General features: G+C 37.2%; 1 long non-coding RNA gene across 1 annotated transcript; it reads left to right on the top strand.

Moving 5' to 3' along the window:
- Positions 1-8896: 8896 nt before the first annotated feature.
- Positions 8897-11029, top strand: LOC114350219 (uncharacterized). The gene is made up of 4 exons (XR_003655690.1): positions 8897-9128; positions 9610-9850; positions 10130-10249; positions 10983-11029. It is a non-coding gene; the product is annotated as an uncharacterized LOC114350219 (long non-coding RNA).
- Positions 11030-11182: the final 153 nt, after the last annotated feature.

Raw genomic sequence — 11182 nt, 5'->3', positions numbered from 1 at the left:
TAAAATCTACTGTAAATGGGAACGAATCTTGCTACGACGTCGCCAGCTATTCGTAACTACGAAGCCTATCACCGCTACGGCTGTTCGGCGCAAGATACCGCGACCTAAACTTTAAGTTAGGCTCTTATGTTTCTACTACGACAACTGCCGCTGCTACGAAGCCGGTCAGTGCTACGACGTTTGGAAAGACAAAATCTACTGTAAATGGGAACGAATCTTGCTACGACGTCGCCTGCTATTCGTAACTACGAAGCCTATCACCGCTACGGCCGTCCGGTGCAGGATACCGCTACCTAAGCTTTAAGTTAGTCTCGCTGTAAGTAAATGTTTCTACTACGACGACTGCCGCTGCTACGAAGCTGGTCAGTGCTACGACGTTTGGAAAGCCGTAAAATCTACTGTAAATGGGAACGAATCTTGCTACGACGTCGCCAACTGTTTGTAATTCGAAGCCTATCACCGCTACGGCCGTCCGGCGCAAGATACCGCGACCTAAGCTTTAATCTTGCTGTAAGTTAAAAAATATCTGCTACGACGTCTGCCACTGCTACGAGGCCGGTCAGTGCTATATCGTAATCTCGCTGTAAGTCAATTTTCTTGCTACGACTTCCGCAACCACACAAATTTAATTAATCTCTGTAAGATAAAAATATGTTTTTGCTACGATGTCTGCCACTGCTACGAAGCCGGTCAGTGCTACAGCGTTAACGACGCGCTCTTCGTCACTACGAAGCCTATCACCGCTACGGCTGTTCGGCGCAAGATACCGCGACCTAAACTTTAAGTTAGGCTCTTTAAGTGNCGACTGATAAGAATGTTTAAAAGATATTTTTTTTCTCTTTGATTTGACACCAAAATGTCAAAAAATCTAAGAATTGGATTTATCCGAGTTTGAAGTTAAGCGACACTATGTTTCTACTACGACAACTGCCGCTGCTACGAAGCCGGTCAGTGCTACGACGTTTGGAAAGCCGTAAAACCGCTTGGAAAGACGTCGCCAGCTATTCGTAACTACGAAGCCTGTCACCGCTACGGCCGTCCGGCGCAAGATACCGCGACCTAAGCTTTAATCTTGCTGTAAGTTAAAAAATATCTGCTTCGACGTCTGCCACTGCTACGAGGCAGGTCAGTGCTACGACGTAAGTCAATTTGCTGGCTACGACGGTCCGTGGTCCGTGACCATTCAAACTTTAATTAATCTCGCTGTAAATTATTCTTGCTGAGACGTCTACCACTGCTACGAAGCCGGTCGCTGTTACGGTGGTCGGAAAGCATTTATGTATATCTACTGTAAATGGGAACGAATCTTGTTACGAGATACCGGTACTATACCGCCGGTAGTACATTGCCAGCTGTTTGTAGCCACGAAACCTAGTACCGCGACCTAAGCTTTAATCTCACTGTAAATGTTCTTGCTACGACGTCTGCCACTGCTACGAAGCCGGTCAGTGCTACAGCGTTAACGACGCGCTCTTCGCCACTACGAAACCTATCACCGCTACGGCTGTTCGGCGCAAGATACCGCGACCTAAGCTTTAAGTTAGTCTCGCTGTAAATAAATGTTTCTACTACGATGTTTGGCACTGCTACGAATGCATTCACTGCTACGGCGATCGGAAAGTTACAAAGGCGTGCTGTCCCCGGCTGTTCGTTATTACGAATCCTATCACCGCTACGGCTGTCCGGCGCAAGATACCGCGACCTAAGCTTTAAGTTAGTCTCCCTGTAAGTAAATGTTCTTGTTTCCACTGCTACGGAACCGGTCAGTGCTACGACGTTTGGAAAGCCTCACTGCTACGACCATCCGGCGTAGGGTATCGCGACCTAAGCTTTAATCTAATCTCTGCTGTAAGTTAATGTAGCTGTATTGTTCTTGCTACGACGTCTGCCACTGCTACGAAGCCGATCAGTGCTACGGCGTTCGGAAAGCCTTAAAATCTACTGTATAAATGAAAATTAATCTTGCTACGGCATTCGGTAAGCCGTAAAGATGTCATTAAATCTCTTTGCTGTAATTAAATTACGATTCTTGCTACGACGCCAGTGACTGCTACGAAGCCGGTCACTGCTACGGCGTTTAAAAAGCCGCGTAAACGTCTTGTAATAGTTTTTTTTTTTATTTTTGCTACGTCTACGACGCTACTCAATGCTACAAATGCACAAACTAACATATAATTTTATAACAACAGTAGCTAAGTAGCTACAAACGCTGAATGTTTAACTCGATAGGTTTTTTTTTCAAGAATTTAGCTATAAAAATGAACTTATCACAAGTCACATCGCACCGGCTGACCAAGCAAAATGTACTGTAAATTATCATAACAAAATTGATTTCAGTATTTCATAAAAGCATTTTTAACTAACTTGTACACTGCCTTATTTATTAAGTGCCAAATCACTAAAAAGTATGCTTAACGCAGTTCTTAGTAGACATTAAATTCTCACATCACAGAATCATCGCCAATAGTTTTTCCTTCACCAAAAATAAATCCTGTGTATTTAAATAATACGTCAGAATCACAATATTTATGTGAGCAACTCAAAACTATGATAATGGCATACTTCTCTAAGAAAAACTTACTAAATGTAAAATATTATGTAAAATCGCAATAAAATGTCAAATGTCGACTATACACTACTTGTGTACTAATAATGAATTGTATAAACATTGTGTAAAAATTACTAAATTGTTATTATTAACAGCGTTTGATACTGGGTTGATTCTTAATTTACTATAAAAAAATAATTCATTGATTATATTATACTGATTTAAATAAGTATAAAAGTCCGAATGTTTTTCAAATTTTTCAAGCATTCAAACAGTGACTTTGGGTACGAGGGGCGGCTGAAAAGTTTTGAGCCTAGGGTATTAAAAATGCCGATAGAAAAGTATAAAAAATATATTCTTCTATTTAATCTCCCTCTACTACAACGGACTTCTTACATTTGTGTAAAAGAGCTTTTAACCCACTGAAAAAAAATTCGCAATCTTTGCCTTCGAAATGAGCCTTTTTAACGCCACCTTCATTTCTTTGTCACTCAAAAATCTTCGTTCCTGGAGGTCTTTTTTCCAATTTGAGAATTAGACAAAATAGCTAGGGATTCGGACTAAACTGTGTGGTGGGTGATTAATTTCTTGAAATCCAGTTTTACCCGGGGCAAGCCATGCAAAATGCGCGGTGTGCGCGGGCGAATTGTCTTGCAATAACAGATTTCCTTTCGCCAGTTTGCCTCTTAATATTTCAACAACCACTTGACGCACTTTCATCAACAGTACAGCATAATAATCCCCGTTTATTGTAGTTTTTTTTAATTAGGTAGTCAATGAATAAAATTCCTCAACAATCCCAAAAATAGTGACTATGAGCTTGGGTGTCGATCGCTCCACTTTGAATTTCCGCGGCGGCGTTTTCCCTTTTGAATCCATTGCTTTGAGTCTTATTTTGACTCTAGATCGTACTGCCGGATCTATTATTTATCAATAGTGACAATGTGAGAAAAAAAATTGTTAGGATTATGGCCAAAGATGTCCTAAAACTCCTGCGAAGTTGTGACTCGACGCTGGTTGTCAAGCGGCGTGAGCATTTTTGGCACCCATCGCACGCACCCCTATTTCATGTGCAAATGCGTATGAAAAATATCGCCGATACGTTCCTTGCTAATGCCTATGGCTTCAGCTATCTGTCACAGCTTAATTCGATGATCTCTAAAGCAAGATTCTTTAAATTTTCATTATTTTATTCGTTAATGGCGAAATCTGACCGCCCTGACTTGCGGTCATCTTTTAGCGACTTCCTGCCATGCTTGAATTATCGGATCCAATCTTTCATGGTGATAAATGAAGGCCCAGACTCCCCATAAACTGTAGACATCTCTTCAAACGTTACCGTCAGCGTTTTGTTCCTCTTTTTGAGGAATTTTATGACAACTGTGTACTTCAATTTCGTACATTGCGCGGATGACTGAGACATGATGATGTTTACGGATTAATTACTAAAAGCGTGATGACGCTAATGAAATGAAATTTTGTACATATACTAAGGAGGTTATTGGCAAATTAATTAAATTTAGTGCGAGTTAATAATAACACTTGAAGATACTTAGGCTCAAAACTTTTCAGCCGCCCCTCGTATATTCAGTATAGCGATATCCGATTCAACACGTGTTTATATGATTATTAATGTAATATTGTATTTGATAAAGGATATCTCTATCAATATAATGTAGAACCAGTTTTGGTCTCTGGTTTTGTACATAAATTGGATGACCCAGTGCAATGTAATCGCCATTTTGGTGAACTAAAAAATTAAATATGCAATAGATATGTCAACGTGAAATTGTGAATTCTGTCAGTTTATAATATAACGCGTTAGATTGTAAACTAACAGTGGGTTAGGTTAGGTTAGATTGTAATTTAACGGAATTCACAATTTTACGGTGACAGATACATCGCTATACATAATATATGTATGTCGTGTAAGTGTCGCGTTCTCTTAATTAATGAGAATCGTACACTTAAAAATGAATACAGCCTTATTACAAAAAGTATTTACTGTCTCCCCTTAGCCGACAAGCCAGCGGGAAGAGTGTAGACCAAATCCTCCATTTGCTTCTGGCAAATTAGAGAAAGTCGTGCTTCTGTAGTGGAGACTGAATGACCTGGATTATGACAAAAAATTACGATATTTTAATTAGTCAAAATGGAGGACACTACGGTTTTACGATTATTATCAAGTACGCCGATTAATAGTTGGGCATATTAATATCATGACAGTAAGAGTATGCGCACACCGTTGATTTTTAGTTGGCCGATAGTTGTGCCCGATTTTAAATTGTATGAAGAATCGGCCAAATCGAATCGGCGTAGTGTGCGCACTCCCATACATGCCCATACTGATCAACTGCCCGACTAAACTATCGGCCGACGAAAAATCAACGGTGTGCGCCTACTCTAAAGTTTGCTTATTTTGTAATAAGGCTGCTAACAATTAATTTATTTTATAATCGCTTACTGCTTTGTTTAGACTATGAATAAGTAGATATAAAATTGTATATTCCTAAATTAAGTAAGAAAACTAGTAAGCAATTGCTAACTAAAATAAACATATAAAAATATAAATGAAAAGTAAAAAAAATATACAATATGTATTATAATTTTGTAGCAAAGTCTGTGTAGCTAGCTATAATGATTGTCTAGTTGTAATTAGGTCGATAATTATAGTGAATTAATTAAGGTAAGTTTTTTAAATTGTGTTTTGTCGTCTCTACGATGAGTAACGGCCGAGAAATGTTAAGATGTTTTTTTAAATCATTGACGTTTATTACTATAGGTATCGAGCATTATAATAAGCTTCGAATCTTTCTAAGATAAAAAAAATGCTTCTCCACTTCATTTATTTAATGTAGGTAATAAAAATACTGTTCTTGACTCAGCGTAAAAATCGCTGCAAGTAAAAAATCATGTTATCTGTCAAAATTATGTCAGATTTTTTTTTCTTTTAGCCTCTATTTTGTGGAGAGGCAAGTCATGTTTACAATAGACCAGCGCTTCCCAAACTATTATTTACTTTGACTGCTGTGATGCACTTGGGAATTTGTCATTTTTGTTACAATGACGAACACTACAAAAAAAAACAGTGCAACATCGCTTCAAATTCTCAAGATAATCGCGTAAAAGCTCAATGAAGTGCATTTTCTTTACTGTAACTCAAGGAATTGAGGGGGATATCATTTATTTTTTATTTGTACCTATTGCACAAATTACTTATCGCCCAGTCCGACCTTCACCGTTCGGCTATCGTGGCTTCATTCTCTAATCGTTGTTTAAATGTTATATTCACTTTAAATATAATTTTACTTGACACTTGGCTAAATTTTCTAACTGCACGAAGCCACAATAAAAAGAAATAGTTTGGGAAGCTATCATGAGAGCTAAGGAATAGACTAATTTTAAGGAAAAATACATTTGGCAGTATAGGAAGCTGTTTCGGACAAAAGCCTAGTCAAGTGGCAGTTAAGACTGAATTGGCACAGTTGTGGATAGTTGTTATTGTGATATGTAAGTACGGTGACGATTTGATATGCAAGGATGGAATTAAAGGTTAACGCTGAGTTGCACCACCTAACTTTGACCGTAACTATAACGGTAACCGGTGTATTTTGTATGGAGTTTGACAGATTTTTGACGTTTGTTAAAGTAAAAGTAAGATGGTGCAACCCAGCCTAAGATGGTAAAATCTTGCGTCGAAATTTTTGACAAGTGTCAAATAGCTGGTCACACTTTAGCGCCAGATACTGCACTATTTTTTTTTTGTTATGTAAGTTCTCATTTAATTTCGAACCTTATACTTATGAGATATAATGTCCATTATGGAAACTCAATGCTGCCAACCAACTGGTATAAAAAAGCTTGCACCAGTCGCGCGTCTCTTTTATTAAATAATAAACATGTAGTTTAATAATTTAAAAAATAATAAGTGGCGTTATTATTTGTCTATTTTGGTACATTTGATTCGGCAGCATTTGTTGAACGACTATGAGTTGACTATAATCGAGAAATTCGATGAATATTCGATTTATTTAGATTACGCTGACCGGTGTTACTCCGCTCACTATATTTTAAGTAATTTTGCACAGAGCCGCGTTTAATTTAATTCTATATTTATTTAGAAAATATATGCCCAAGTTCGACTTTGCTTTGTTATGTAAAATTTATATTTATCCTCAGTATTATTTATATTGTTTAGCCGTGATAATATCCACAGTAAACTAGTCTGCGATCTTCCTATTAAAATAATCGTAGTGCATTTAGATTTTTGAAATTATATTTGTTTTAATGACAACTGCAGTTTTTGCAAATGCTTTTTATAAAAACCAGGCAGCCAGCGTTTGAGAACTATGATAAAAAGTATGAAAGTAGATTGTTATTGAATAACGTTTATACAAAAATAGTAATACAATGCACAAAACAAAAATCGTTCACTATAGTTTATCATACTTTTCTAAGTAGATACAGACAACAGAAGATTAATCTTTTGTAGTGGAAATAGTTGCTACTTGTATATTGCAACATTCTTATTTTTGTAATTATTTCATTTTTTGTATTCATTAGTTTATTTCATATTGTGAAATGGAAACCAAGCTTAAATCGTTGTGTTGTTGCCAACAAGATCGTAAAAAAATAAAAATAAGGTAACTCATGTAAAATACGCTATTGACTTATTACTACGTGCGCGATAAGCTTAGATCTGCGTAACATCTGCAATGATATTTTTTACACTCCTACGATCAGTCATGTCTTTTCTTATGTTGCACGTATTGTATGGACAACAGCTGATCAAGGTAATCACTGTGACACTTTATATTGTATTATAGCCTGACCAGGAACATAAAAACCCTCGCCATGTTCACTGTGACACTTTATATTGTATTATAGCCTGACCAGGAACATAAAAACCCTCGCCATGTTGCGGAAAACTTATGGTACTAATTTCTTTTAATGGCAACAGTAACTGAAAACTTCATTGTCATGTCACCTTGCATGTCAGTCTATTGCTGTCAAAGTGTAAACAAACTTTATTTTAAATGTGCGCAATTGATTTTGTGAATTAAATTGCTAAAATCTTTTTATAGTCGTGAAATAAAAGTGATTTACAATGTGTTAAAGTATTTGTCGAAGAGAAATACTAAGGGTTCGGACAATATTTTCATTGAATAATGTTTCCGACAAAGGTTGTCAAATTGACTGACATGTTTATCGCATAGTACAGTCCACTATGAAAATTAGCTGTGGTTTGTTTCAACTACCTATTTTAAATTTTTTTGTCACTTTCTAAGTGTTGAATTTTATGGAATTGGGAAAGATATACCGAGTTTGAAGCGTTCATGAGCAAACATTGCAGTTGAATATTCAAGTTCTGAATTTGATTATTGATGAATAATAAAATAAATCCTACTAGCTCGATTGATGGTTTCATTTAATTTATTTAAACCAGGTTACCTATAATAATATTTTTTCGTTAATTTATGAAAATATCAAATTAGCCCGTAATCCTGAATCCTGATACATAAAGTTAGCCTATTAATTTAACACAGGTACGACTGTACTTAGTGTTGCACTATCAAATGCAATTGACGCGCCTCTATGCCAGGGTTTTTATGTTCCTGGTCAGGCTATAGTTGCGATTTTGCTACAAAAAAGTAGACTGTACTCTATGACGTCACAGGTCTCAACTTATTGCGCACGGGCTGTATAAACTTTGTATTGAATTGAAAATAGCATAAGCTGTTATTTGCGTTTGTAATTTCATAAATTCGACAGTTATTTAAGTTCCATGTTGTACGGATGTTTTGTTTTATTATGGTGCCGGCCGTCTGACGATGAATCAAAAATAAACTCTTTAAAATAATGACGCTTTTTATTTCGTTAATTATTAAAATAATACATACAATAATAACTCAAACTAATGATTTTTACGAGAGAGTAGGTACCTACTTAGGAGTTGTGGATGAATACTTAGCTCTCTTGAAATCTGCAATGTCCTACCCAAAATGGAAATTACAAGTACCTATTTATACCAGTGTTTTTCAACCTTTTTCTAAGGTAACAAAGATGTTGTAGGGACCGAATTTTTCAATTCATACAACATTTATGCATTTGCATAATTCGATTTCAGATAAATCTAAATTTAGAACTTTACTGTTTTTTACTGAAGTAGTTTTAACGACGACCTCTCGCGACCTTCCTATAGATGCGCAGTCGGATAAAAACGCAAATGTGATCGCGGCTTTACATAATGGTTGGTTTTTATAGAATTCCTGAAGAAGGTTTACTTTTAGCTTCGTTCTGAAACCATCGAAACCATGCATCAATTAATTGTCACTTCTGAAATAACAATGACACTGTCAGACGTTACAGATGGATTCGGAGAAATTGTAATTCTTCTCCGCGGGTAAATCAATTTGAGTCAACACTCCATGTGAAATTATTTGTGATACTGTGTAGTCGTGCATTTAGCGTAGGAACACTTTGGGTCCGGAACCAAATTCGAATGAAGACTGAGACAGGTGCCGTGAAAGAAAATAATGTTGGTGCGAAGAAGAAAACAAAAAAAGCTAAGGTTACAAAAGTAAGTACGTACTATTGTAATTAAAGGCAGTAATTACATAGCCTCTTCAATCTGTCTGGCCAGCGTGGGGAGTGTAGGTCTAATCCTCCATTTGCCTCTGGTACATTAGAGAGGGTTTTGCTCTTGCAGTGGAGACTTAACTGACTATTGTACTTAATTGTTCCACTTGCTGTGTATACCTAAATATACCCTCAATACTTACTTAGGTATTTGTTACGATTCTTTTCCTGCGTGAACCACGGATTGATATCAATTATAAAGAGCGCCAAATCGAATGTTACTTATTTCTCATAAATCCAATACTCTCCATGAGTGTCTGATAGAGATCGCTTCATACAAGACCGCCTAAATATACTGTTAAAATTTTACATTTCTTTCAGTATTGTGTGGTGTAGGTATAAACTCAAATTCAAATTATTTATTACATGGCAGATTACAAATAGTGCAATAAAGAGATATCTATCTTCCCTGTTCTTAACAGACAAAAAAGAAGCCCAGAAAATTCCTCAAAATCAGATGTCCGATATGCTTCAACAACCTCAACAACGAGGCGGTATCCTCAACCCGTTGCGGGCACGTGTTCTGTACGCAATGCCTGCTGAAGGCAATGAGGATCAAGAGGATCTGCCCTCTGTGCCGGGTGTCGCTGAGGACAGCCGCGGCCTGCCACCCGCTGTATTTGCACGATAATTTGTGCGAAGAGGACACCGAGAGCTCTTGAGGTAGGCATAGGTGACCTGTTCTTCAGTCAGGGCTGTAGGTAGAATCGAATTTGAGGTAGGGCAGCATGGTTGCCGATAGCAGATGCATATTGCAATCTATGGTACGGGGAATCCCCTTTTCATCACAGAATGTCACAAACTGTAGTGTGTTCGGAAAAGTTTAGATACTTACCTATCGTTATATTTTTTTATCTCAAACTATGTACAAATCTTTTTGGTCATTGTCCCCCTAGCTACGGCCTAATTATTAGGTATCATATAATTTTTAATTATTTACAGATTGGTGAAACAGAATCGAGGATCAGTGATAATGTCGAATTGCTCGAACCATGCTAATGCTTGGTTGAGCTCGAAACATTGTGTCGGCCATCGACGGATCGACGGCCATTTTAGAAGTAGGTAAGTGGAATCGAAATAATCTCGTCTCGTTAGGTAGTGGAATGGTAGGTAAACTGCTTCTTTAATGGCGCAGTTACGCTATGCACGAAATTGATCGAATCGCAAATGCGTTGGGATCGTAAAATCACAATAAAGTTAGTTATGTGTTTTTAGCACCGAGGTTTATTTATTTATTTATTGAAAAAGATACACCAACGACATATAACTTTACATATAACAATAATACAGTGTTGAGTAGGTACAGGTCTTCTTATTATTTTATGTGAATGTTTCAATGGTCTATTTCGTTTTGATATCACCTGGATTTGATTGATTTGATCACCCAAGTGATGACTCCAGGCGACATTTCGGTGTCCTTTCATCACCCACGGATAAGAAGTCCAGGCGACACTTCGGTGTCCTTTCATCATCCATAAGAAGTCCACTTTGATCACCTAGGTGATCTTACCCATGCGTGAACCATCCATGGGTGATCAAAGGACACCGAAGTATAGTAAGCCTGAGCCCCGATTACGGTAATTTTTAACGTCTCCAATCCAGACGCGCTTCATCGATTCTGCCATACGATTGGTCAAAACAGCTGACGTACGCTGTTTTGATCATTACGCTGATCAATCGTATCGCAGAATCGATGAAGCGCGTCTGGATTGGAAACGTTAAAAATTACCGTAATCGGGGCTCTGGAGTCCACTTGGAATATACCGTTTTAAAGAGATACCTTTTATTTTTACAGGTCAAGGAGCTCTCCCTTCTACCCTACGTTTGTGGGGCCGAACGTCCCGCGGTAAATCAACAAATTATATTCGATTAAATTGATACGTTATCGTGCGATTTGAAATAATTTATTAAGAAAATATTTATTTATTTAATAAAACAAAGTTATCGTTACGTTACATTACTTTTATTTATAACTCAGCTGTTATCTAGTATTAA

Source organism: Ostrinia furnacalis, unplaced genomic scaffold (genome assembly GCF_004193835.3).
Source record: "Ostrinia furnacalis isolate ACB-3 unplaced genomic scaffold, ASM419383v2 OfSCF0827, whole genome shotgun sequence".
In the NCBI taxonomy this organism is placed as follows: Eukaryota; Metazoa; Arthropoda; class Insecta; order Lepidoptera; family Crambidae; genus Ostrinia; species Ostrinia furnacalis.
This window is presented reverse-complemented; position numbering and strand designations above follow the sequence as displayed.